At 42.9% G+C, this 27,855-nt stretch overlaps 1 protein-coding gene across 1 annotated transcript in view; it reads right to left on the bottom strand.

Moving 5' to 3' along the window:
* Window positions 1-25,291, bottom strand: part of LOC124545337 (glutathione S-transferase 1-1-like) — a 66,262-nt gene extending 40,971 nt beyond the window's left edge. The window contains exon 1 of the mRNA XM_047124235.1: window positions 25,248-25,291. The gene's annotated coding sequence lies outside the window, so the exon portion shown is untranslated. The remainder of the gene's footprint in view (window positions 1-25,247) is intronic.
* Window positions 25,292-27,855: the final 2,564 nt, after the last annotated feature.

The raw sequence follows: 27,855 nt of genomic DNA, 5'->3' as shown, positions 1-27,855 counted from the left end.
CGTGTCCTTAGAGAATGGATGAATCATCCAGAGTGTGTCATCAATGTCAACATTTTCCAACACAATCGGCCCATTGTTCATTGCACTCTAAACCGTCATTTTCATCTGTGAAATATGTGTGAGAATCAAAGCCCCAAGGGAAGGGATGGTTTATTAACATCTTTGATGCCACCCCCTGAGGCCTTTTTGTGTTGATTCTGGGTGGTGGTGTGTCTGAAATGTTTTTCTCCTCTCCCTCCCCCCCCCCCCCCCCCCTCCTCCCATTAAGAAAACCACGTGATTTCAAAGCTGGGCATCACGGTTCTGACTTCTATCACAAAGGAATCAAGAGAAGGGGTGAAATATAGGTAAGAAGGATTGTGACAACCTTCCCATCAAGTGACATAGCCACAGTGCTGTTGGACAAACTTTGATGAAATTTGATGCTATGTGAGATTAGTAAGCCACCTCACATGAAATTCTGATCTCTGGTGTCTTTTTCTGTATGTGTCAACACACTGCTGTCCAAAGCATTGTCAAGCTGGAGGGTGATGTTGTATGGCACCACACCTTTGCACGATTGTGGAGAAAGGTTGTAGACACCTTTGATACAAATTTCAACCTTCCGCATTGCAATGGGAGACAAGTATGGGGTTTCTATAAACTGACACTTTAATTCTGTTGCACATTGTATATGATCAAACAATTTGTGGCAGTGGCTAATAAAGTATATTTTTAATTCACTTGTGAATGGCTTAGAATTACCAATTTCATGTTTTGTATTACTTGGTAGTTTGTTGAATATCTTTGTACCAGACTACTTAATTCCACTTTGAAACCAACATAATTAGCTGAAGATCACATGAAACTTCTTTGTCTCTTATTCCAATTGTAGAAATTACATTTTGGCCAAAACTGATGTTTATTATCAGTTTCAGTAATAGAAAGTTATAAGGAGTAAAACTTCTGGGAAGTGGGTGTAAGAATTCCAAGATAGTTAAAGAGACCTCTGCAAGATGTCCACTTATCTACTTTACACAATATTCTCATAATTGCTCATTTCTGTTGAATAAACACTATTCTTGCTTTATGTTCCCTACACCAGAAGACAATTCCATAAGACAATGTGGAGTAAAAATAAACATAGTGAGCCAAAACCTTCATCTTTACATCAATACAATGAGAGATAATTCTTAGTGTAAAAGATGCTGAACTGAGTTTCTTCTTTAGTTTCCATTTTAGCTTTTCCTCCATTTGGACTCTTAAGAAAATTTACACAAAATTGTAATGTGGCTCATCAACAATTCTAATCTGAAATTCTTTTTTAGCTTTAGTAAATGGTATAGTACATGATGATACAAATTTTCAGTGAATTATCTGACAGTGAAAAAATTTACAGTACTGGTATTCAGTAAGTATTTATTTTTTGAACCACACTGACATGTTGATCAATTTGCACTTCAAAATAGTACATTGTTGGTTAAAAAATAGATGCCCAGTAGCATATGAGGGGGTACCCCAAAAAAATGGAATTACTTATAAAAACAAATTATTTTCAAATTGTGTACAAAACAACTTTATCCTTTTCAAAATACTCTCCATTACAACTAATAGATTTGTCCCGGATCTTGGGCATATCTTCCTCAATCGACTTCGAAGCTCTTGCTCGAGCGCAAACAAATGGTGACTCCTTGGCGAGCCTTTTATCTGAGAATAATCACTCTCTGCGCCTGGCGCACAAGATGATCACCGGCACATGCTCGGAGCTATGATGTAACACTTCCACTGGCGTGCCACGCCCCCTCGTCCCCTCCTCTTTGTATGGCTCGGTGTTTGACGCACTGCACAGTCTCGGCCACCCGAGCATTTGCGCAACTACGCACATCATCATCATCAGCGTTTCGTAGGGCCTTCGCTTCGCAAAGACTGTCGCGACTGGTGTCACACTTGTTTTTCGTGCCAGTGGTCCAAAGTCGGACGCCACTCCACACCCCCCCCTCAGGCGTCTTCCACTCTCCTTCTGGAAGACTCCATCATATCCACATCGACATTGTCGGCCCCCTTCCCCAGGTGGATGGTTACCGATACTTGCTTACTTTTATCGACAGAACAACTAGATGGTTCAGGGAACCCCTCTAGCCGATATTTCGGCCGAAACAGTTGCCAACGCTGTCCTCTCCACATGGGTCACACGTTTTGGCTGCCCCAAAACCATTACTACATACCAAGGTCGTCAATTCGAGGCTGTCCTCTTCACAAAAATATGCGAGCTCTTCGGCGTTGGCCGCATTCGCACGTCAGCCTACCACCCCAAATCAAATGGCTTAGTGGAGCGATGGCACCGCACATTAAAGACAGCGCTAATGTGCCACGAGGAACGGTGGTTACAGGCTCTCCCGTGGGTACTACTAGGCCTCCGTTCTGTATATAAAGTTGGCCTGCAGTGCTCAGTGGCCGAACTGCTCTATGGCGAGCCGTTGACCCTACCAGCCGAGTTTGTCGAGCCTTCACCACTCCAAGATACCATCGAATACCCAGTGCTAATCTAGAACATACAGCAGACGATATGAGCACAGAGAGCACCCACTCCGAAAGCACATACTCCGCCTAAAACATTTGTGCACGCCAATGCTTAGGGACGATACAGTGCATATCGCTCTGCAACCCCCATACACAGGCCCTTACAGGGTACTTAGGCACTCGTTGAATACATTTGACATCTGTATCAAAGGCAAACCCTCGATAGTGTCAGTGTCTCGACTAAAGCCGCCGTGGGTCACTGCAGACAACACCTCCAGCGACCCGATGCCACCGACCACGACGGACGATGACCTCCACACCGCCGCCTCCTCAAGGGACGACACGCCGGCCATGGCCCCTTCCCCAACGCCGGGAACCCTCACTGGGCAGAGATCAGGGTCCACACCCTTCACCCCACCCTCTCCTGCTATGCCCGTCACACACTTCTCACCAGACATTCAACAACCCACTATCATCCCCATCGACATCTCACACTTTGCACCATCTGACATCTGTGACATCTGTATAACTACCACAAATGATTTTCTCTTAAACATCCACGCTCCCCCCCCCCCCCCCCCCCTCCCTTCCGCCGATGATGAGACACCAACTTTCCGTTCTCCACTCCTCACCAATCCCCAATTCCTTAGATCCTTCCTTCCCACATTCAACCTTTCATTGAAGCCATGGGGACACTGTACGTGTTGTACCCCGTGTCTCCGTCTATTCTCCCCACCCCCTCTGTCATCACCTCACGAACCGGTCGCCACATACTCCCACTGGTGTGGCACCGTGATTACATTTTTCCACCCAAACGGCTCGAAGCCCGGCCCCGGCCCGCCCGTTTCCCCCTCCGGACGAAGACAGCGCAACACGTGCACCATCCCCCCACCACAACCCCCACAAGAGCCAGAGCCTCGTGCTCCGCACTGCAAGGGGGGGGGGGGGGGGGGCTCTGTGGCAACACTGATGTGCCATAACATCTCTGGCGCACAAAAACTCTTCGGGCCAAGGCAGCCATTATGTTCTGTCTATGTGATACTTTCGATGTATATCTGAAGTGTGACAATAAATATGCTCATTGTTTTAACAAGTGGATCAACGGGTTGTTATTTATAGCGATAAGGACCCAAAATTCCACAGGCTGATTTCCAAAACAACTCAGTTTTTTAATCACAAATACGGAAGAACGAAAAGAGGAGCTTCAAATCTTAGTGAAATGAGTATATAAAGAACCAATTACAAAAAGGTTATGTGCATGCCTTATTCTATGTACAGTAGTATAAGCTTTAAACGTACATCAGTGATCAAATTTGTGCTAATAAGTGTATGTTTCAACATTTAAACCATTTATATACACATGTGGCGTCTCTGGTGCAGAGTGCTCTATCTTTGGCACCTTCCTTTTTTGGACTGGTTGTTCTTGTGTAAACTTTCAGCATGTAGATGTGTAACAGCCATTCTTTGTTATATGTACAAGTGACCAGTAAATGTGGATTCAATATTAAGTGTGTTATCTCTCAACTAATCTTCCGTGATAATCACAGTGGTGGCCCTGGCATGATCATCGTCTCGTGTTATTTGTGCTTGTTTTCGTCATTCTCAAACATCATGTACCAGACTGCATTTTTTCCACCACAATGGATGTACCAATGTCTTTCAGTGCAAGGGTAATGGGTCCCATCAACTATGCCGCTTGCGACCATGAGTGGACAAGTGTACCACCTGCTTCGAACTCGGTTAAAAGTAAATAGTTATCTATCCCTGGCCACGCCAGCAGCCACCTAACCTTACCCAGTTCAACATGGCCACCGCCTGGTGTGGCAGCACAACAGCCACAACATGGACAGTGCCTGCCACCTAACCACAATATGAACGACCTTCCAGTTAAAGACACTGTGGTTTATCCTTCACATACATCATTACCTTTGGGATGGCTTGACGCGCCAACAAAGTTCCAGGACTGTGAATCGAACATTTCTATACATGGTGTAGCACATTCTAATTTACATAGTATCACAGCACCTCCCCCCGCACACTGTTTCAGTGACGACGGTTGTCTTGACTGTATTGGTTTCTGTGACTGTCACATCGTGGTTGCACCACGACTGCCTTCCGCTCACTTCCGTAACAGCACCAGCCATTCCACCCATGCTGGTTACCGGGTCCGCCACCCCATTACTCCACCATAACTGCCCCCCCCTCTCTCTGTTGCATTGGTCCTGGCTGTTACACCTGCACTGTGTTCTTTGTCAGACTTGCCAATTGGACACACCTTGCCAGTTTATATGCCCACTCCCTCCATATCATGTGCTGCATATGGCCACTACCCCACCCAGACCTCAGGCAATGCACTGTTCACCACTACTGCACTCCCAGTGTCAGAGGCATCCTGCTCTGCCCGCATCAATCATCTGCCAGAGCTGCCTCAACATGTGTTACCAGGCAGGTTCCCTAAGCTTCCTGCATTGCAAAAAGACAACCCAAAAACTTGGTTCGCCTTGGTAGACCACCACCTGGACATCCATAGCATTTCCAATGACGGCGCAAGTTTTGTCTGCCTGGTGAGCCATCTCCATGCACATACGGACTCATCAGCGACTTGCTCCTCTCACAGCGCACCTCGCACAAATATTCGATGGCTAAATCACTGCTTATTGAATGCCTTTCCTGCCCTCCAGCAGTGGCTATCCATCACATCATCCAAGAGGAGCATCTCAATTACCGCACTCCTTCACAATTTTGGCAGCACCTATGTGCATTAATCGACGACCAAGCATTGTTTGACACTGCCCTTTGGACGTTGTGGATGGTCAAAATGCCTTTGGATCTGCAGCTTCATCTACTGTCTCACATCACTGATCCACTCAAGGTTTGGTTACACAAGGCGGATCAGGCTTATGCCATCATTCGTCAATGATGCTGCCTGTCACTACCGACATCTTGTCCACCCTCAATTGGCTCACCTGTGCCTCTGGTTCTGCACTCTGCTGGCAGATGCTGGTGCGCTCACCTTGGCGCCTCAGATGCCCTTCAGGAGCTGCCACCTAGCAGCCTACAGGATCTACTGTCAGTGGCCTCCTGACAGCCTCCGACCTCGCCCGAGCAGTGGCCCAATCGGCTACTGGCCCCACTGCAGTCAGCTGCAACCCCCACCTACACTGCATCGTCTTCCAAACTGGCCTACCCACTGTGCTGGTTCCACGCTACTTACGGGGATGCCGCTTGCAACTGCCGTGCGCCCTGCACCTATCCAAACAAGACTAGCAGGCACGTTTAAGTGCCACATCCCACCATGTACCTTCACGGTGCCTATCTTCTGACGCTGCACCACTCACTTCAGCGACTTCACGCCTCTATGCCACAGATGTCTCGACTGGCATCCGCGTTCTCGTCAACACTGGTGGGTGACGTTAACATCATACCACCCAAGCACGATGTCGACGCGCTGTCCCCCTCTACCCTCACCTTGATCGCCGCCATCCATTCTCCTACTGCATTCCAAGCCTCCATCAAGATGTCACTCCACCTCTCACCAGTTCACGCCTTACCTTGGACCTTCCACACTGCCGATGTCGATAAACTGGTGATTGGGTTGGCCTTTCTACACCATTACGAACTTTCACCAGACCTGCAGGCCACTGCACTCCACCACGTGTCTGGCTCTACAGTTCCATGCACACCTGAGTTCAGCACCACTCCACTCTCTGCCTCCTTGGCTACACTTTCCATGTGTAGGGACCGATGACCGTTGCAGTCTGGTCCCTTCAATCCCACAAACCAACCAACCTTTCCATGTGTGGTTCCCTGGTCAAGTGCATAACCACACAGCTCTCTGATTTGTTGTATGTGCACTCCCAGATTGATGAACTCTGCACCCAGAAAGATGACTTAATTGTCCTCATCACCTCTGACAAATTGTCACATGCACAGCATACCATACATCGCCTATCTGCAGGCCCACAGTGAGGCGGCCCTGCACATGCCTCTGCAGCGTCTTCTCGCCAACCTGCTCCAATGTCGAGCATTCCACTGACTGTTGTTTTCTTCGCATCACTGTGGATGAATCTCCAAGATGCTCCTGTGTGCGCCCCTCCAGATCCTTCACACTGCTTCACTCCTGCATCGCGCCTTCTGTTGCCAACTGGAGCTGACGCCCTGCCTATGTCACCCTGATTCATCAAGGAGAGTGAACTAATGTTGCCTGTGGGTACCTTCTTGGTCCCTCATGTTGACTTCCCTACGCGATTATCGGCCATCAATAATGGCACTTGCTGTAAGATATGCACCACTGCCACTGATGGCCGACCTGTTCGTTATAAGGCCAGGTGCCTTAACACTTCCAAACTTTTGCACACTATGGAGATCATTCGGGCATCCTCCATTCCCCCGATAGCAACTGGTCTTCCCATGTTCACCTTGTTCCCAAAAACGACGGCTCCTTATGCATGTGTGGGGACTACAAGTCCCTTAATGTCAGCACCATTATCAATAACTACCCCATACCATACATCCAAGATTTCGCACAGTTGCTTCATGGTTCTACCTTTTTCTCTGTATTAGATTGTTCCAAAGCATATCACCAGATTCCTGTGCGTTCACCGAATATTCTGAAGATGGCCATCACCACACCCTTCGGCCTATTTGAATACTGTTACATGCCTTATGGATTGAAAAATGTTGCGCTCCCTCTGTATTTTGCTTACGCTTACTTAGACAACATCCTTACCTTTTCCTCCTCTGCTGAGGAGCATCAAGTTCACCTCGCTTCAGTCCGTTCGGACCTCACTGCCAATGGCGTGGTGATCAACCATGATAAATCTTAACTATGTTCCGCATCTGTTACCTTCATTGGCCATTCCATCTCTGCCGACGGCCTCCAACTGACGAGTTCTCGTGTCGAATTCCCTCTCCCTGACAGCTCTATCATTTTCTGAGTATGGCAAACTTTTACCACCGCCATATTCCTGAAACTGCCTTCGTCCAAATGGCCCTCACCGACACTCTCTCTGCCAAGCACACCACTGGAAAATGGAAGTTGGAGTGGACACAGCCTATGTTTGACGCTTTTGGTAACCTTAAAACTGCCCTAGCCAAATCCGTAACACTCACCCACCCTGACCCTGAGGCCCGTGTCTCGATCATGACTAATGCCACTGTCTCAGCTGTGGGTGCTTTTTTTACAGCAGCACACTGCCAACTCCACCCAGCCCCTCCGCTTCTTTTCCAAGAAACTGACTAAGAGCCTGTGCAAGTGGTCAGCATTTGACCGTGAGCTGCTCACAGTGTATGAGGCTATTAAACATTTTCATAGTGACCTTGAGAAGCGACCCTATACCGATCACAAGCCACTCGTGGATGCTGCTTCTAATCCTGTTGAAGACCTTCCACCCAGGCGTTTCCGCCATTTGAACTAAATCTGTCAGCACTCTTCTGACGCATGATATATCTGTGACATGGAGAACATTGTGGCAGACTACCTTTCCTGCATCTGCGTGTTGATCGCATCACTGGACCTAGAGGAGCTCGCCTGACTACAAGCTGATGACGACGATATACAGCAACTAAGGTCAGACAATGGCTCATCTCTCTCTGTCCAGCCCCATATATTGTTACCTGATTCAGCAATCCCTGTCCTTTGTGACACATCTATAGGCGCATTTCGCCCCCTGGTCCCCACCACCCTTTGTCACTGGGTCTTTACCACCTTGCATGGCTTAACTTACTCTGGGACACAGGCCATGATGTGGCTGGTTACGGAGTGCTTTGCCTGGCCTGGTGTGAAGCAAGACTGTTTCACTTGGAGCCATGCATGCGTTCCGTGCCAGTGCAGCAAGGTTGGCAGGCGAGCCCAACCTCCTCTGGACATGTTTAACATCTTGAACAGGCATTTTCAACATGTCCATATTGACGTCATTGGTCCCCTTCCTCTGTCTGAGGGCTACAGATATATCCTATCAGTTATCAACCGTGTGACCCGTTGGGTTGAGGTGGTCCCCCCTTACTGACATCACGGCCGAGTCTGTCGCCCATTCCTTCAACAACGTGGGTTGCTCACTTCGGCTGTCCCCTATCTCTTACCAATTTGAGTCCACCCTGTTTGCACGACTCTGTGTACTCTGTGGCATCGCCAAGTTTCATACCACAGCTTACCACCAGCAGGCGAACGGCCTTTTTGAGTGGTGGCACCGAAGACTACCCTAATGTGCCACGGGGGCCTATGGTCAGAAGCATACTCTTAGGAACTTTCAAGCACCTAAAACAAATAAGGTAGTTCTAATTAAACACATATTTTCGGTGGACAAGTATTTGTTCCACATATTTACGTGATGTTGTTGATCAGCTTTAACATCAAACTGTCTAAGTTACAATGTAGTATTGTATGAAAGCTATGAGAGAAGACATTATAGAGCAGAAAGATCTTGGGTCTCTTATAGCACTGCTGCTGATAAATAGCTTATAACACCATTTCCGTCTATTAAACAAATGAAACTCCAGGTAAGAATATCAACAATATAGGAAAAGAGAGATTACTACTTACTGTAAAGAAGACACATTAAGTTGCAGACAGGAACAATTAAAAGACACTTGCATAAAGCTTTTGGGCACAGCCTTCATCAGCAAAAAAGAAACACATGCCACCCATACAAACAAGCAAGCACATCTCATGCACACAGGACCGGGCATTCTGAGCTGAGGTGCTGGAGTTGGTGCTCATGTGTGCAAGATGTGTACTTTCTTATTTATGTCAATTCCAATTCCTTCAGATATATTCCAAATTTAACACTGTTTCAAGAAATTTTTATTAATTTACGTCTTTTGAACAAGATTTTTTGTTATGAGATCTCAGGCTCTGGATACAAGATTTTTTGTATTTTTAAACTATGTTCAGTGTAAAGCGTGCAGTAATTACTGATGCCATTGGTTAGTTCACACTATTATCACACATGTGTGGTTTAGTTAGTCACCTTATTTGTTTTGTGTACATAAGCTTTTAAAACTATAAAATAATAAATAAAATGACAAAGCATATGAATTATAAAATAAAGTTAATACATGTTGTTAGTCCATCTGACATGTAATCCATCATACTAGATTAGTATGTCATACACTGAAACCAGCTCCACTATGCCTATTTATAGATTCATGTAGGATAGTATTAAAAAATTATTCACAAAATAATAAAATACAGGTCACTTACGTTAAAAAAACACAAGAAATTAATTACAAACTGATGTTATTTTGTTTGACTGTTTTGTCGATTTCTTAGTGAGGTTTTGTACTGGGTTGTACATGTATGGGTGGTTTTTAAACACTGAAATTTCTCATATGTTTCCTATCAAAGCCCACCAAAATACTCCCAGAAACAATTTTTTTCAGTTGAAATATTTGGTTAAAACATAACCTTACAGCAATAATATACCTCTTTAGACATTGAAACATCAGAGAAAGAGTAATGAGACTACTGAGTTTCTGAAGACTTATGGTATAATTGCAATCTCATTTTTCTTACAATACGTTTTTGAACAGCAATATTTCCTAATTTGCAACATTTTGGGAGAAGATAAAGTGCTCTTTTTATTGGGAACTTTAAAATGCAGCATATTATTTCTGTGACATATACTTATTAGTCAGGTCAAAATATTGAGTGTATGTGGTCTTATAAATCTGAATATTTATTCGAATACAACATTTGTGTGAAAATTTTTGTATCGTGGTAATCAAAGAAATGTTAATTTTATTTTAACCTAGAAGAACAAGAAAAATACATTTTGAAGGTTGCTCTTCCAATTTCATGTAACTATTGTGATAGACTAGAGAGTAAAGGGACAAAAATGCGTTTGTGTTAGGAGTGATACTGAAGCAAGTGCGTTGTTGCACCTTGTTTCACCATGTTCCATTTAGTGCACTTTCGCACTGACACCTGTTTCTGAGACAGGCATTATGCACTGCCCCCTCTCCCCCCCCCCCCCCCTCCCCGCGTGCTCCAAATAACATTTTCACAAAAGCATGTACATTTTTACAAGTACAAAGCAAACACACAGAACATTATCAAGCCCTATATTCCCTACCTAAGAAAGGAACAATATACTTTGCAGAAGCCACCACAATCAGAGAAGCACCAAAAAAAAGTAAAAAGAAAGCCAGCTTCCTGCCTTCTGCCTGCGAAAGGAAGGCTTTCCTCAACTGTGAATATGCGTTATTGGCAAAGTGTCATTTCTACAGTTGTATTTCATCCTAGTAGCAAAGTCAATTACGGAACAGTTGTGTATTGTCAAAATCGCTCAGGTGGCGACATTACGTTTGAATCACACAAGGACTGCTGATATTTTTAAAAACATCAGGAATCCGATATATAGATTTTCAAGAAAATATCGCTACTAGCCCTCGATGTCTCGGAAGAAGCTTCGATATATTTCGTTAAATCAATGTACCATCTTATGAAAATATCGGCGCGCATTGTAAATATACGTCCGAGTTTAGAGCTGTATATTTATGTATTGCATTATTATTATATGTTCCTTACATCAAACAGCTAGCAGCCTGTTTATCCCCCTCAGAGCAAGGATTTCAAGGAAACCGGTGCACGTTCACGCTTAGTGATAACCACTTTGCTAACAGTGGTAACTGCATCAAAGTGGCACAATAAAAGTTGTCCGATGTATATGTCGTTTGGTTTCGCCACGTATCGGATTTACCCAGAACACCTCATGTCGACTTCCCTGTTTTATCATTTCTGTAAATTCTGGCGACCTAGCAGTCGTAACGTCAAAATGGCATGAATGTTGCAGTTTCTGCCAGTAGCGCCAAGTGCGGATTGCATCAGCATTTCCCCTCACACGTCTCGCCCCATCGCAAAGACCAATCCTGTCATTTAGATTTTTGTTCATCATTTTCAGCAAGTGTTTCTGGTCGGCCTTCAGCGTTGGTAGCATCCATCTGTAGGACAATTTTCGCATTTTGAAGCCTTCGTGCAGGATTGTGTACACAGATCAAACGGAATATCAGCTTTGGAGGCGGTTTGTATCACATTCATTCGGCGATCCTCCAAAGCAACTTTCTCCACTTGCTAAATCATGTCGTCACACTGGGTGGTGCGACCTCGAGATTGTCTTGGTTTGTTGTCACATGACGTTCTGCTTTCTTTGAACTATCACATCCGTCAATACACATTAGACACATCCATTTATGACCCAACTGGTGGGAAATTTCAGTCGGTGTCACACTACACAAATGGAGAAAAAGATTTATTACACACTTTTCTTGTAATGAAAACGTTACCATCTTCGACAGAAAAACCAGTCATCACTCTCGCCACTGTCCCTAGTTTCCCTCCCTGCTCACTGATCCTTGTCCTCTGCCGCTCCTCCACCACCATATTGCCCTGTCAGGGCTCTCTTCCCCTTCCAATTCTCTCCATACATTCCCTAAGTCTTGATTCGAAACTGGATCCCACTCCACTCTTCCCCCATCCATCATCGAAACATTCGCCCAAACACACCATCTCTCACATACTACCTTTAAATGCTACGTTCTCATGATACCCTTCCCCCTGGCATTCTATACCCACTCATCTTCAGTCATCTATGTATCTCTTTTAATTAGTCACTCATCGACCTTCCTGATTAATTTCCTGCCACTGTCTACCGTTTTTTTATCTTTGTGTACGACTCTCATTTTCATTCATGTGTATCCATATTTAAATTCATCACTGAGTCAATCTTCTACGTTTTAACTGATGTAACTGGCGTTCTGTCTTGTCAAATGCCATGTCCAACTCTTTTTTTTTTTTTTAATTTTCGTCTCATGTGGCTGAAGAGCGGAAAATTGTATCCATTAGCAGCCTCCCTCCCCGCCCTGCCCATATGGCGACAATAAGGAAAAAAAATCTCGCCACTGTTGCTAGAGTTTTGTGTGCCATACAGTGCTGCAATCTGCGTCACGCATTCACAAAGATTGTGTACGTATTGTAAAACAAACCACATGTTTCTATCTGAGAAAAATCAGAGGTTTTATAACTGGAATGCAAATCGTATATGTTCTGTACCCATTAGTCATATTTGGTACTGGTTCCACGCACTTGCAGGGATTCGAAAATGGGATGCAAAAATTATTTGTAAGCCATCTCCTTTGCAGACTGACTATTTTCCCTCTATCCTGCCAATGCACCGATGACTCCAACATGCTTTACGTATGACTGAGGCTATGGGACCATTCCACTTCATGTTTCTACGAATTATTAAGCTCATGTGTTTATATAAGTTGACTGATTACAATTGTGAATACACTGATATTTCTGTCCTAGAATACTTTGATTTTACATTCCGAAAAGCCTCAGTTTTGAATTTCTGGCCATTTGAAATAAACTGGTAGTCTCTGCGTCACGTTGAAGTCTTATCAAGATCTGACAGAAATTTTTTGCTGTTTTATTCAGATACGAGGGTAAGTCCATTATTATCCGCAATTTAGTTATATTTTTGTTTATTTTGGTAGTACTGTCGTTTTACGTTGATAAGCATGCATATTTGTTGTTAATCTTTGCAATTTTCAAGCTGCTTGGTTAGTTTCGTTACCGCTGTCGTGCTGTTAATCATGACTACTCCTCTGTCTATTTGCACCAAAGAAGAGCAACGTTCAGTGATGCGTTTTTTGTGGTCGGAAGGCGTATCAGGGGCCGAAATTCATCGCAGACTTTCGGTAGAGTATGGGAACAGTGTTTTGCCACAACGGAGTGTCTACGAATGGATTGAAAAATTCCGAAATGGTCGCACAAGTTTTACACTCAATGAAGGAGCCGGACGACCATTTACCGCCACAAATGAAGACATCATTGAGCGTTCACGTGAAATGATTCTCTTCGACAGACGATTAGCATTGACAAATTGGCACATCGTCTCCAAATTAGTTACGGTGCTGCCTACGAAATCATCCACAACAGACTTGGGTTTCATAAAGTTTGTGCAAGATGTGTCCCAAAACAACTCACACAGTTGTATAAACAAACACGCTTGAACATCTGTAAAAAAACATTTGGATCGCTATGGTAACGAAGGGGACAACTTCTTATACAGGATATTTACTGGTAACGAAACATGGATCCATCATTACGAGCCGGTGAGTAAACGGCAGAGTATGGAACGGAAACATCCAAATTCGCTGTGCAAAAGGCTCAAATGGCTCTGGGCACTATGGGATTTAACATCTGAGGTCATCAGTCCCCTAGAACTTAGAACTACTTTAAACATAACTAACCTAAGGACATCACCCACATCCATGCCCAAGGCAGGATTCGAACCTGCGACCGTAGCGGTCGCGCGGTTCCAGACTGAAGCGCCTAGAACCGCTCGGCCACATCGACCGGCCAAATTCACTGTGCAAGAAAAAGTTCAAGACCCAACTGTCAGCAGGAAAACTGATGCTTACGGTTTTTGGGATGCACAAGGTCCAGTACTGGAACATCATGGGGAAAGGGGCACAACAATAAACAGTGTACGTTACAGTGAGATGCTTACTGCCAGGCCGAAGCCTGTAACTTGAAGCAAACGCCGAGGATTGCTGTCAAATCTGTTGTTGTTGCACGACAACGCCCGTCCGCATACTGCTGCCCACACTGCTGAAACGCTCCAGGAACTCAAATTTGAAGTACTAGATCATCCTCCATATAGTCCCGATCTTGCCACTTCTGAAAAATGGCCCTGAGCACTATGGGACTTAACATCTGAGGTCATCAGTCCCCTAGAACTTAGAACTACTTAAACCTAACTAACCTGAGGAGATCACACACATCCATGCTCGAGACAGGATTCGAACCTGCGACCGTAGCGATCACGCGGTTCCAGACTGAAGCACCTAGAACCGCACGGCCACAAGGTCGGCCGCCACTTCCGACTGTCACTTGTTTGGCCCACTCAAACAGGCATTAAGGGGCCGTTGATTTGCTCGGACGAAGCAGTGAAAGAAGCGGTGCATTCCTGGCTCGTAGCTCAACCGAGAACCTTCTTTTACGAGGGCATCAGGAAGCTTGTACAACAATGGACCAAGTGCCTTGAAACGCAAGGAGACTATGTCAAAAAGTAATGTTCTTGTAAGTTTCCTATTTGATTGTTGTTGTTGTTGTGGTCTTCAGTCCTGAGACTGATTTGATGCAGCTCTCCATGCTACTCTATCCTGTGCAAGCTTCTTCATCTCCCAGTAACTACTGCAACCTACATCCTTCTGAATCTGCTTAGTGTATTCATTTCTTGGTCTCCCTCTACGATTTTTACCCTCCACGCCGCCCTCCAATACTAAATTGGTGATCCCTTGATGCCTCAGAACATGTCCTACCAACCGATTCCTTCTTCTGGTCAAGTTGTGCCACAAACTTCTCTTCTCCCCAATCCTATTCAATACTTCCTCATTAGTTATGTGATCGACCCATCTATTCTTCAGCATTCTTCTGTAGCACCACATCTCGAAAGCTTCGATTCTCTTCTTGTCCAAACTAATTATCGTCCATGTTTCACTTCCATACATGGCTACATTCCATACAAATACTTTCAGAAAAGACTTCCTGACACTTAAATCTATACTCGATGTTAACAAATTTCTCTTCTTCAGAAACGCTTTCCTTGCCATTGCCAGTCTACATTTTATATCCTCTCTACTTCGATCATCATAAGTTATTTTGCTTCCCAAATAGCAAAACTCCTTTACTACTTTAAGTGTCTCATTTCCTAATCTAATTCCCTCAGCATCACCCGACTTAATTCGACTACATTCCATTAACCTCGTTTTGCTTTTGTTGATGTTCATCTTATATACTCCTCTCAAGACACTTTCCATTCCATTCAACTGCTCTTCCAAGTCCTTTGCTGTCTCTGACAGAATTACAATATCATCGGCGAACCTCAAAGTTTTTATTTCTTCTCCATGGATTTTAATACCTACTTCGAACTTTTCTTTTGTTTCCTTTACTGCTTGCTCAATATACAGATTGAATAACATCGGGGAGAGGCTACAACCCTGTCTTACTCCCTTCCCAACCACTGCTTCCCTTTCATGTCGCTCGACTCTTATAACTGCCATCTGGTTTCTGTACAAATTGTAAATAGCCTTTCGCTCCCTGTATTTTACCCCTGCCACCTTTACAATTTGAAAGAGAGTATTCCAGTCAACATTGTCAAGAGCTTTCTTTAAGTCTACAAATGCTAGAAACGTAGGTCTGCCTTTCCTTAATCTTTCTTCTAAGATAAGTCGTAAGGTCAGTATTGCCTCACGTGTTCCAATATTTCTACGGAATCCGAACTGATCTTCCCCGAGGTTGGCTTCTACTAGTTTTTCCATTCGTCTGTAAAGAATTCGTGTTAGTATTTTGCAGCTGTGGCTTATTAAACTGATTGTTCGGTAATTTTCACATCTGTCAACACCTGCTTTCTTTGGGATTGGAATTATTATTTGATTACAATAAAATTTTATAACTACTTTGCGGATAATAATTGACTTACCCTCGTAGTATTTCATTAGATTACATTAGATTTACTTTTCCGTCCAACTTACCTATAGTGAGGGGGTCCTCATGCATGTAGAATATGTCGAGAACCACAACATACAATCGACATCGACATTTACAAAGTAGAAAAGATATGTCAATGTACCTCCCATAGACCCCAAGTGAAACGGCGTGCGGAATAAGTCAGAACCGAGCGGTCTTGGGCGCTGCAGTCATGGACTGTGCAGCTGGTCCCGGCGGAGGTTCGAGTCCTCCCTCGGGCTTGGGTGTGTGTGTTTGTCCTTAGGATAATTTAGGTTAAGTAGTGTGCAAACTTAGGGACTGATGACCTTAGCAGTTAAGTCCCATAAGATTTCACACACATTTGAACATTTTTGAATAAGTCAAAACACCTTAAACATATTTTCAGTTAAAAGTTAGCAATCAGTTAGTCACAAAACATGTAAAATGTACAATACATTGAGGTGCATATCATAATTCTTAGGCTATTGTAGCCACGCATCATCGAAGAGGTAAATCAGTCTACATCACTTGTTTTCATTCAACACATTACTGCACTGGAGATGAACATAAGTCAGATTACACATCATACTCAGATTATTTCATATTATGAATACAGGGGTTGGACAAAAATATAGAAACACCGTGAGAAACGAATACTTGAGCGTAACTGGAGATGCTAGCCATGTCTGCAGTTGGCACTGTTCTATTTTATCGCGAACGGCACCTTTGCAATGCCCTGAATACTTTGCAATTATCAGTGGTGGTTAGAATAATGTTCTGTGTACTTGGGAGTGCGCTATGTCGGAGCTAAGTGGATTCCAACGTGGGCAAATTAGTGGAGCTTGTGTGGTGGATGCTTCTGTAACCACGGTAACGAAGTGTTTGGTGTTTCAAGAACCACCAAGAGCAGATTTATATCGCATACAGGAAAACTGAAAAACCAGAATAGCAGGGCGGGCTGAAATTCTTCCCCTAACAGGAAAACGTGCTGCCGAAGCCATAAGCCATGAATCTTAGACAATAGACCAATGGAGGAAACCTACTTGTCGAATGAGGCTTGTTTCTCACTTTCTTCAACTTCTGGTAGAGTTTACGTATGGAGTACGCCGTTTCAATCCTGCGATGCAAACTGCTTGCTGCCAAGAATGAAACTTGGTAGAGATTCGGTGATGATTTGAGCAGCCTTGTCATGGTATTCCATGAGGCCCAGGGTTACTATGCAAGGTCGCATTACTACTAACAACTACGTGATCATTTTGGCTAATCAGATTCGTCCCATGGTACAACAGTTGTTCCCCATGCAGTGTTCCAAGACGACAGGACCCTGTTCACACAGCTCGCATCGTCCAGGGCTGGTTGTTTGAGCACAAGGATGAACTGTCCCATCTTCCATGCCCCCATGGTCACGAGATCTCAATATTATTGAGCCTTTGTGTTCTACTTTGGCGAGAAGGGTGTGTGGTCGTAATCCACCACCATCATAATTACACTATGTGATCAAAAGTATCCGGACACCTCGCTGAAAATGATTTACAAGTTCGTGGCGCCCTCCATCGGTAATGCTGGAATTCAATATGATGTTGGCCCACCCTTAGCCTTCATAACGGCGTCCACTCTCGTAGGCATACGTTCAATCAGATGCTGGAAGGTTTCTTGGGGAATGGTAGCCCATTCTTCACGGAGCGCTGCGCAGAGAAGAGGTATCGATGTCGGTCTGTGAGGCCTTTCACAAAGCTGGCGTTCCAAAATATCCCAAAGGTGTTCTATAGGATTCAGGTCAGGACTCTGTGCAGGACAGTCCATTACAGGGTTGTTATTGCCGTGTAACCACCCTGCCACAGGCAGTGCATTATTAACATGTACTCGATCGTGTTGAAAGATGCAATCACCATCCCTGAATTACTCTTCAACAGTGGAAAGCAAGAAAGTGCTTAAAACATCAATGTAGGCCTGCGCTGTGATAATGCTACGCAAAACAGCAAGGGGTGCAAACCCCCTCCATGAAAAACACGACCACACCATGACACCATCGCCTCTGAATTTTACTGTTGGCACTACACACGCTGGCAGGTGATGTTCACCAAACATTCGCCATACCCACGCCCTGCCATCGGATCGCCACATTGTGTACTGTGATTCGTCACTCCACATAACGTTCTTCCACCGTTCAATCGTCCAATGTTTACGCTCCTTACACCAAGCAAGGCGTCGTTTGGCATTTACTGGCGTGATGTGTGGCTTATGAGCAGTGGCTCGACCATGAAATCCAAGTTTTCTCACCTCCCACCTCACTGTCATAATATTTACAATGGATCCTGATGCAGTTTGGAATTCCTGTGTGATGGTTTGGATAGATATCTGCCTATTAAACATGACGACCCTCTTCAACTGTCGGCTGTCTCTGTCAGTCAACAGACGAGGTCGGTCTGTACGCTTTCGTGCTGTACGTGTCCCTTGACGTTTCCACTTCACTATCACATATGAAACAGTGGACCTAGGGATGTTAAGGAGTGTGGAACTCTCGCGTAACGCGTATGACACAAGTAATATCCCAATCAACTGACCACGTTCGAAGTCCGTGAGTTCCGTGGAGCGCCCCATTCTGCTCTCTGACGATGTCTAATAACTACTGAGGTCGCTGATATGGAGTACCTGGAAGTAAGTGGCAACACAATGCACCTAATATGATAAATGTATATTTTTGGGGGTGTCTGGATACTTTTGACCACATAGTGTTCTATTTTGCAGGAATAATGGTATAATATTCCATTGAAAACCATACAGGATCTGTATTTATCCATTCCGAGACGACTGGAAGCTGTTTAGAATGCCAAAGATTTTCCTACTCCGTGTGAAGTATGGCAATACGCTATCTTTTGGTATCTCATACCTTTGTCCACCCATTGCATACAAATCTGTCGGTTCTACTAAATTCATTAGTAGAGTGGAAGAAGTTGGCAACCAATAAATCCTTTAGGCTTCACTGAAACTGAACTTTACTAGTAGTTAAACTTGGCTGCTAGCAAGTTACTGAACATGTTTTCCTAAATAACACACGCTTTTCTGGACCAAAGGAAGTGATTTTAGATCTTTGTGAAGTTTAGTGTTGTTTCTACTACCGATTCCACGAACTGAGCTGTTGGTTTTAAAAAAAGAGATTTAGTACTTTCGATAAATTTCAGTAAGGAATAAATATATTGGGGAGCAGTAGTTAGTATTCCTGTTTCCTAGAAAAGGGCCCTGCAGGACGTTTCTGCGTCCGCTGCACAAAGCAAGTACGCTAGCGTTTTTATTTTTATATCCCTTGTGTCTGACAGCATTCCCATCGCAAATAAAAATTTGTTCAGACGATTCAGCTGTTGAGTGTTGTCCTTCTCCAAGGTGAAATTTTAGAAGCTGTGCTCCTAAGAGCTTAACATTGCCAATCTCTTCTATTTGCTTATCGTCATATTTTAGGTATATGCTGGAGGGGGGGGGGGGGAGGGGGGGAAGTGGACTTCTCACAAGTTCTGGACCAAGTTTTGAATTGTATATACTATGTATTTTCAAAGTTTAGTCACAATGAACCGACTAGGAACCATTCATTAACGTTCTTGAAAATTTCAGTAATGGTCTTTCTAAAACTCAACTTTACATTCTATATATTGTGATGTTTATATCGCCTAGAAACGAAAAAAATTTGGCATCTAATAATGTTACTGATGATAGATAGTTGATTGTTGTTGTTGTTGTGGTCTTCAGTCCTGAGACTGGTTTGATGCAGCTCTCCATGCTACTCTATCCTGTGCAAGCTTCTTCATCTCCCAGTACCTACTGCAACCTACATCCTTCTGAATCTGCTTAGTGTATTCATCTCTTGGTCTCCCCCTACGATTTTTACCCTCCATGCTGCCCTCCAATACTAAATTGGTGATCCCTTGATGCCTCAGAACATGTCCTACCAACCGATCCCTTCTTCTGGTCAAGTTGTGCCACAAACTCCTCTTCTCCCCAATCCTATTCAGTACCTCCTCATTAGTTATGTGATCTACCCATCTAATCTTCAGCATTCTTCTGTAGCACCACATTTCGAAAGCTTCTATTCTCTTCTTGTCCAAACTATTTACCGTCCATGTTTCACTTCCATACATGGCTACATTCCATACAAATACTTTCAGAAAAGACTTCCTAACACTTAAATCTATACTCGATGTTAACAAATTTCTCTTCTTCAGAAACTCTTTCCTTGCCATTGCCAGTCTACATTTTATATCCTCTCTACTTCGACCATCATCAGTTATTTTGCTCCCCAAATAGCAAAACTCCTTTACTACTTTAAGTGTCTCATTTCCTAATCTAATACCCTCAACATCACCCGACTTAATTCGACTACATTCCATTATCCTTGTTTTGCTTTTGTTGATGTTCATCTTATATCCTTCCTTCAAGACACCATCCATTCCGTTCAACTGCTCTTCCAAGTCCTTTGCTGTCTCTGACCGAATTACAATGTCATCGGCGAACCTCAAAGTTTTATTTCTTCTCCATGGATTTTAATACCTACTCCAAATTTTTCTTTTGTTTCCTTTACTGCTTGCTCAATATACAGATTGAATAACATCGGGGAGAGGCTACAACCCTGTCTTACTCCCTTCCCAACCACTGCTTCCCTTTCATGTCCCTCAACTCTTATAACTGCCATCTGGTTTCTGTTGATATTCACAATAAAAAGTAAAGATCTCAAGATGGACGTGGAATACCATGATTCCTGACAACTTATACAGGACTCTTTCCTACTGACACTCTTTGTTTCGTGGCACAGAGATACAGCCTGAACCATTTTGCATCATTTCCTGTTATGCTACAGAATTCTGATTTACTTAAGAGGCTATTATGTCTTATACAGTCAAATGCTTTTGACATGTCACAGAATATACGAATAACTTGTAAGTTATTGTCCAAAGAATTAAGTATATTCTCCCTGTATGTGTTATTACCCTTCGAATTGTCAGAACCCTTTAGAATTCCAAACTGTGGCTTTTACAATATATTATTTGAAGTGAGGTGGTTAAGGAACCGCTTATGTATTACCGCTTTCCAAAATTTTATACAGTGCTGGCAAAAGAGAAATTGGACGGAAGATTGGCGGTATTTCCCTGTCTCCTTTCCTATACAGACGCTTAACTTCAGCATATTTCAGCCAAACAGGAAAAACGATAAATTTCTGGTTACATAAATAACTGAATGTGTTACTAAATTCTGAAGAATATTTTTAATTCACTTTGTTGATATTTTATCGTAACCACCACACTTATTTGATTTTAACTATTTATGGTGAACCTTACTTGCAACGGTGTAGTAAAGATCATATTCATATTGCTGGAGTTATCTGTAATGGTTGGTCTGCGATATTCCGTGGAAACATCTACAAACAACTCCATCTTTTCAGTAACAGTTGTGAAATGCTTTTTAAACTGTTTTGCATTGTTGCATACTTCTGTTATCAATGTATCATCTGCTCTTAGTACTATGCGTCCCTCTTCATCTCCGATTCTACCAGCCACCGCTTTTACCATTCCCTACATTGTTTGAATTTTGTTACATTATGTGACTATTTTATTCTCACCATGCATTTGCTTTAATGTCTGTATTTTCGTGTTCAATATTTTGTAGAATTTGCCCCTAATGAGCTATAGCATTTATATCAGAATTATTTCGGATTCGGATTGACAGATACAGCTTCCTCTTTGTCATACAAGATAAATATATTCCTTGAGTAATCGGTGGCTTCTTAGTAGACTTTGGTCTAATCTGGGTGACTTTTGGCGCAAAAAAGCTTTCAAATAAAGTAAGAACATTATTAATGAAAGTACTGTACTTTAGATTCAAGTCATTAGCATTGTATACGTCACACTAGCTCCTTTTTTAGTGGAATTTTCTAAAATAATTTTTGACTTAGGTCTTTACTACCCTTTTGAACTCTGATATAGCAGATTTTGTATTCTGATCAGTAACATTAACGACAGGAACTGTATGTCATGATCTGAGAAGCAATTGAATATTATTTCTGTAATGTAATTTTGTTCATTAGCCCATTATATATGGATATCATCAATGGCTGGTTTTGAGCGATTATCTAACCTAGTTGAAAAGTTTACCGTAGAAATAAGATTGAATGATAAAGTTACTGACGGAAATAAATTCTAAGTGGAAGAATTTTAAGAAAATCGATACTAAACCCACCAGAAAGTACGATTTTTTTTACTGTACATTGGGCTCTTGAGCTTCGAGGTGATTGAAGAACAGATTAAAATTACCTGTTGGCGCCCTATACACTTACTATTATAAAGGATTCATCATAGATTTATTGCAGACAACTATACCTACTGCAAAAAATCTTAGGTAACTATTAACTTCCAAGCTATTAATATACAATAAGAACAACAAAGCTCCCAACACACTTCCCTAGTGTACACGTGAAGTTACTTCTACATTTGGCGACGACTCTCCATCCAAGACAACATCCTGCGTCCTTCATACCAAGAAATCCTCAATTCAATCACAAATTTCTCTTGATACACCATAAGTTCGTACTGTCGATAGTAGGCTTAGGTGTGATACTGAGTTAAATGATTTTCGGATGTCAAGAAATATTGCATCTACCTGCCGGCTTTGATCCATGGCATTCAGGATGCTATTTGACAAAAGTGCAAGTTGGGTTTCACATAATTGATGTTAACGGAATCCAAGATGTTTGATTTGGAGGAGGTTTTTCTGTTCGAGGCATGTCATTATGTTTACGGTCAGAATACGTTCTAAAATTCTACAACAAATAAATGTCAAGAACACTGTACGGTAGTTTTTCAGATCACTTCTGCTATCCTTGTAAACGAGTGTTACATGTACTTTTTTCCAATCATATGGCATAGTTTTTTGCTCAGGTGATAATGGTACGAGGGTCACTCCAAAAGAAATGCACACTATTTTTGTAAAAATACAGTTTTCATTCTGCATATGTGAAAGTTTTACAGTGTGTAGATACATCCTTCCCGTTTGTTTTCAAACTTAGTTCAACCTGTTCCCGTGAGTGGCACCATCACAGGATGTCTTCAAGATGGCTGCTGCGCTTGACGTTCGTCAGAAGCAACGTTCTGTCATAGACTTCCTGTGCTGTGAAAACTAGACAGTGGGAAATATCCACAAGAGGTTGAAAAAGGTGTATGGAGATGCTGCTGTCAATAGTAGTACAGTTAGTCGGTGGGCAAGCAGGTTACATGATGAAAGCAGGCACAGCAATATTGAGGATTGTCTTCGCAGCAGCAGGCTCAATGGAGTGGCATCAATGCAAACTCACCCAAGAAAAAAAAATTCACAAACACACACCTTCTGCTTGAAAAGTTATGACTACCGTGTTTTTCGGTTCCGAAGGACTCTTGCATTTGGAAATCATGCCAAGTGGAACCACCATAAATTCTGATGCATATGTGACGATACTGAAGAAACTTCAAGCTCGACTGAGTCATGTTCGACCACATCGGCAAAAGCAGGATGTTTTGCTGTTGCACGACAATGCACGGCCACATGTCAGTCAAAAACCCATGGAAGTGATCACAAAACTCGGATGGACAACACTGAAACACCCGCATTACAATCCTGATCTGGCTCCATGTGACTATCATCTCTTTGGGAAACTGAAAGACTCTCTTAGTGGAACAAAGTTAGAAGATGATGACTCCCTTGTGCACGCCGCCAAACAGTGGCTCCAACAGGCTGGTCCAGAATTTTACCGTGCGGGTATACAGGCGCTGGTTCCAAGATGGCGTAAGGCAGTTGAGAGGGATGAAAATTATGTGGAGAAATGAAAATATTGTTCCTAAATCTTTCAAACATGTAGAATAAAAAACAGATTAAAAAAAATAGTGTGCATTTCTTTTGGAGCGACCCTCGTATATTGTAGTTAAAACGAGGGCTAACTGAAATCCAAATTCTTTGTAGAATAACACAGGGATTTCATCGGGTCCTGGAGCCTTGTTCAGTTCTACTATTTTAGCTATTTTCGACGCCACTGATACTAATGTCTACAGCACTCTCGGCAGCGATGCGTGAAGTACAATGTGGCAGTACTTCTGCGTCTCCCTTAGCATAGGAATATTTAAAACCAGTGATCAACATTTCACATCTTGCTTTGATATCGCCATTGTGTCACTTGACATAGAGCCAGAATGTCTTTGGCTTTTGTAAGAGATCCATTGCTAATATTCTGTCATGGTAATTGTCTATGGCTTCAGGCATTGCCCTCTTGACGGCGAAACGATTTTCATTCAGTATCTCCTGATCTGTAGCACTTTGTTTTGCACGTATTGCGCTGTAGTGTCTGTTTTTCTAGAAGCTGCTTTGTAAGGACTGTATACCGTTTAGGGTCCGTCTCATCACAAACCATTCTTCTAGGTACTTATCTGTCAAGTGCATGGTCAATTATTCTTCAAAACCTATCCACTGTTCTTCTACATGCTCTTCTCTACAGCTGAATGTTTGGAGTCACTCAGTGAGATAGAACGGTACTGTTCTTGGTGAGCATATAAAACCTTCTACTGGGTTAACTGCCGTTTATACTTTGATAATGGTTGCTGCTCATGGGCACTGATAGCAGTTTCGTCTTCAAAGACGTCTGGTCTATTTGATGCATTAGGGGTAATATGTTTTTATCGTGAGTGGGCATCCGAAGTCTCTGTTGTAAGACAGTTTTCAGAGAACGCATTTAGTAATGTTTCGTAGAAGGTCTTTTCACGCCCAACACTTACAAAACTGCAATCGTCCCAAGCGATTGTTGGATGATTAAGGACTTTAGTGTATGTGTGTTTAATGTTTTCAGTTGTATTACATACGAATAAATCATTGAAAAGTGTGCATTTTGATCCATTGTAAAGTCGTGTTGATTTGAATAAACGAATTAACAGATTAAGCAGCGCTAATGATTAAACAAAAAATGATAAGACTTTGGCAGGAGGGGAAGGGAGAGGAGTGCGGAAATGGCAATGTCGAAGTTGTCGTCGACACCTTTTACCGCTGTTCCTATCCCATTCACAGTATAATGCTTTCAACTATGTCTTTTATATCCTAAAGCGAACCAAGCAAATATGGTGTTTTTACGAGACGACTTTAGACATATCTCGTTTTCATTAGTACTAGCGATGAAAGAAGACTGTCAGTTCAGCATATTCTTCTTAATAAAGGCATGTTTCTCTCTACGTTTACGATGTGAATGATTGCTTACCTAATAGGAGGAACGGCTGCTGCAACTGCTGCTTGGGCGCTAGTGTTAACTGATGGGTCACTCTTCTCTGCACTCATTTTAAGTTCACCTACTATCAGTTTGCGAATGTATGATACCGCGTTATCATTGCGTCATTGTTATGAAGCTGAGGTTTGTCATTCGACTGATAGCCAACGGAGTAAACACGTAATTTTTACACAGAAAGAGATAAGATTCGTGGAACTGTCACCAACCACTACCTGGCGACGGTGCGTTACCTAAAACCAGCTGACGTCTAAGTGCGCCGCCGCTTGTGGAGAAGACGTTGACGTGTTATTTGCCGTAATGGAGTTTCTGCGATCCACAGCCTATCCATTAAAGCTCGTTTACGATCACTCACAACATTTCACTAATTTGGAAAATTTGAGCCCTTCTCTGACAAGTTGGGTGGAAGATCAGTAATTTAATGGTGGATAACCAAGAACGCACAACTCTACAATAATGATGGACGCAACTTATGTTTGCATTGGGTACTGGCACTGATGAAATTTCTGCATAATTGCTGAAAAATTTGGGCAACAACAAAAAAGAACAATTATTCAGTGTAATGCAAATGCAAATGAGCGTTTGGCGTCATTGGCCGGGAGGCCCCTTGCGGAGCAGGTCCATCCGCCTTGGTGCAGGTCTTATTACATTCGACGCCACATTGGGCGACCTGCGTGTCGGATGGGGATGAAATGATGATGAAGACAGCACAACACCCAGTCCCTGAGCGGAGAAAATCCCCGACCCAGCCGGGAATCGAACCCGGGCCCATAGGACGGGAATCCGTCGCACTGACCACTCAGCGATCGGGGCGGACATTCAGTGCAATAAATGACTGCTGCGAAAGAGGAGTCAGGCCACAGGACTTCACACAGTGTAGAACTGTTACCATATCTAAAATGGGAAATGCAGGTGATTGCACCACTTATAAAACACTAACAATTTAAGCACATGCCTCCAGTACATTCATTAACACATTTAAAAGGAGGATAAAAGGAAAAGTAGATAAGTATATTGAAGAAGACCAATTTGGATTTAGATAAGGCAGAGGAACAAGAGATGCAATTTTAGACTTGTGCGAGCTATTGGAGAAGATGATGGATATAAACAGAAGAACTTACCTTACCGTCATTGATTTAGAAAAAGCTTTTGACAATGTGAACTTGGAGCTACTATGAAAATCATGGGACTTGACTGGAAGGACAAACGAACGATTAATCAACTGCTACAGACCAGAGAACAACAATGAACATCAATAAGGAAGAGGCCAGGATTAGAAAAGAAGTTAAACAACGTTTTTCTCTATAAAAGTCAATGATGATAGTTTCGTTATATTTGCTGTGACATCATGATAGTTGTAAACCCCGAATAAAACATTAATGGAATGTTGCAAGTCCTATCAGACACTCTTAAAATATGGAAATTAAAAGAGAAGAAACGGAAGAGAAAAATAATGGTAATACGGAAAAATATGGAAGAAATTAAAACCAGTATAAAAACTGATAATGTCAGAACTGATTGGGTGAAACAGTTTTATTATCTCGGAAGTGCGATCACAGAGGAGAATACAATGAGATGACGAAACTCACGGGCTACCTCCTAACCTCGTGTCGGACCTCCTTTTGCCCGTCGTAGTGCAGAAACTCGACGTGTCATGGACTCCGCAAGTCGTTGGAAGTCTCCTGAAGAAATGTTGAGCCATGCTGCCTCTATATGCTATCCTTAGTTCTGTGTTCCACTGCTCACGTAGAACTAATAGGGGTGGAAAAACAAACCTGAGACGGAACTGAGCTGTACTGAATGCAAGTTCGAAAGAGAATAGTAAGATTGGCAATATGTTGCTAACAGCAAGTACTGTTAATGAATGGAACAGGTTTGCTTCCAAACAAGACATAGCAGACATCATTTTTATTGGCAGAGTTGTTCTGATGTATTCAGTACATCCGAAATACTGAACTGTGTGTAATTTGCACCTATATCTATTAATTATTTGCCTAGTTCTTTGAAAACTTCACCAGAAACAGCATTACGAGGACTCATGTCCTTGGCACACATTGCAACACACTTACATGGTCGGCCGAGGTGGTCGAGCGGTTCTAGGCGCTACAGTCTGGAACCGCGCGACCGCTACGGTCGCAGGTTTGAATCCTGCCTCGGGCATGGATGTGTGTGATGTCCTTAGGTTAGGTTTAAGTAGTTCTAAGTTCTAGGGGACTGATGACCTCAGATGTTAAGTCCCATAGTGCTCAGAGCCATTTGAACAATACTTCCATGTTATACTGTTATTCATTACTTCCAGTTTCCTTGAAAGAGCTGTGTCAGTGAGGGTTTTCTTACAGATGTGTTGCTTTAAATGAGTGGTTCCTGACTGGAAACACGATAATGCAAAGCAGTATATGTACAATATGTACCTGCTGGACTTGATGTTTCCATCCACAACCAATCAAAATTTATTCTACACTTCACTGATTAAAACCCCCCTATTTACTTACTCAGTGTGTATGCATTGGTTTCAGTCTTACTCCTCATTGCATTGGCTTTCTCATGCTGCAAGATTATTTTACATAAATGAGAAGACATTGCT

This window comes from Schistocerca americana, chromosome 8, assembly GCF_021461395.2.
Source record: "Schistocerca americana isolate TAMUIC-IGC-003095 chromosome 8, iqSchAmer2.1, whole genome shotgun sequence".
NCBI lineage: Eukaryota > Metazoa > Arthropoda > Insecta > Orthoptera > Acrididae > Schistocerca > Schistocerca americana.
This window is presented reverse-complemented; position numbering and strand designations above follow the sequence as displayed.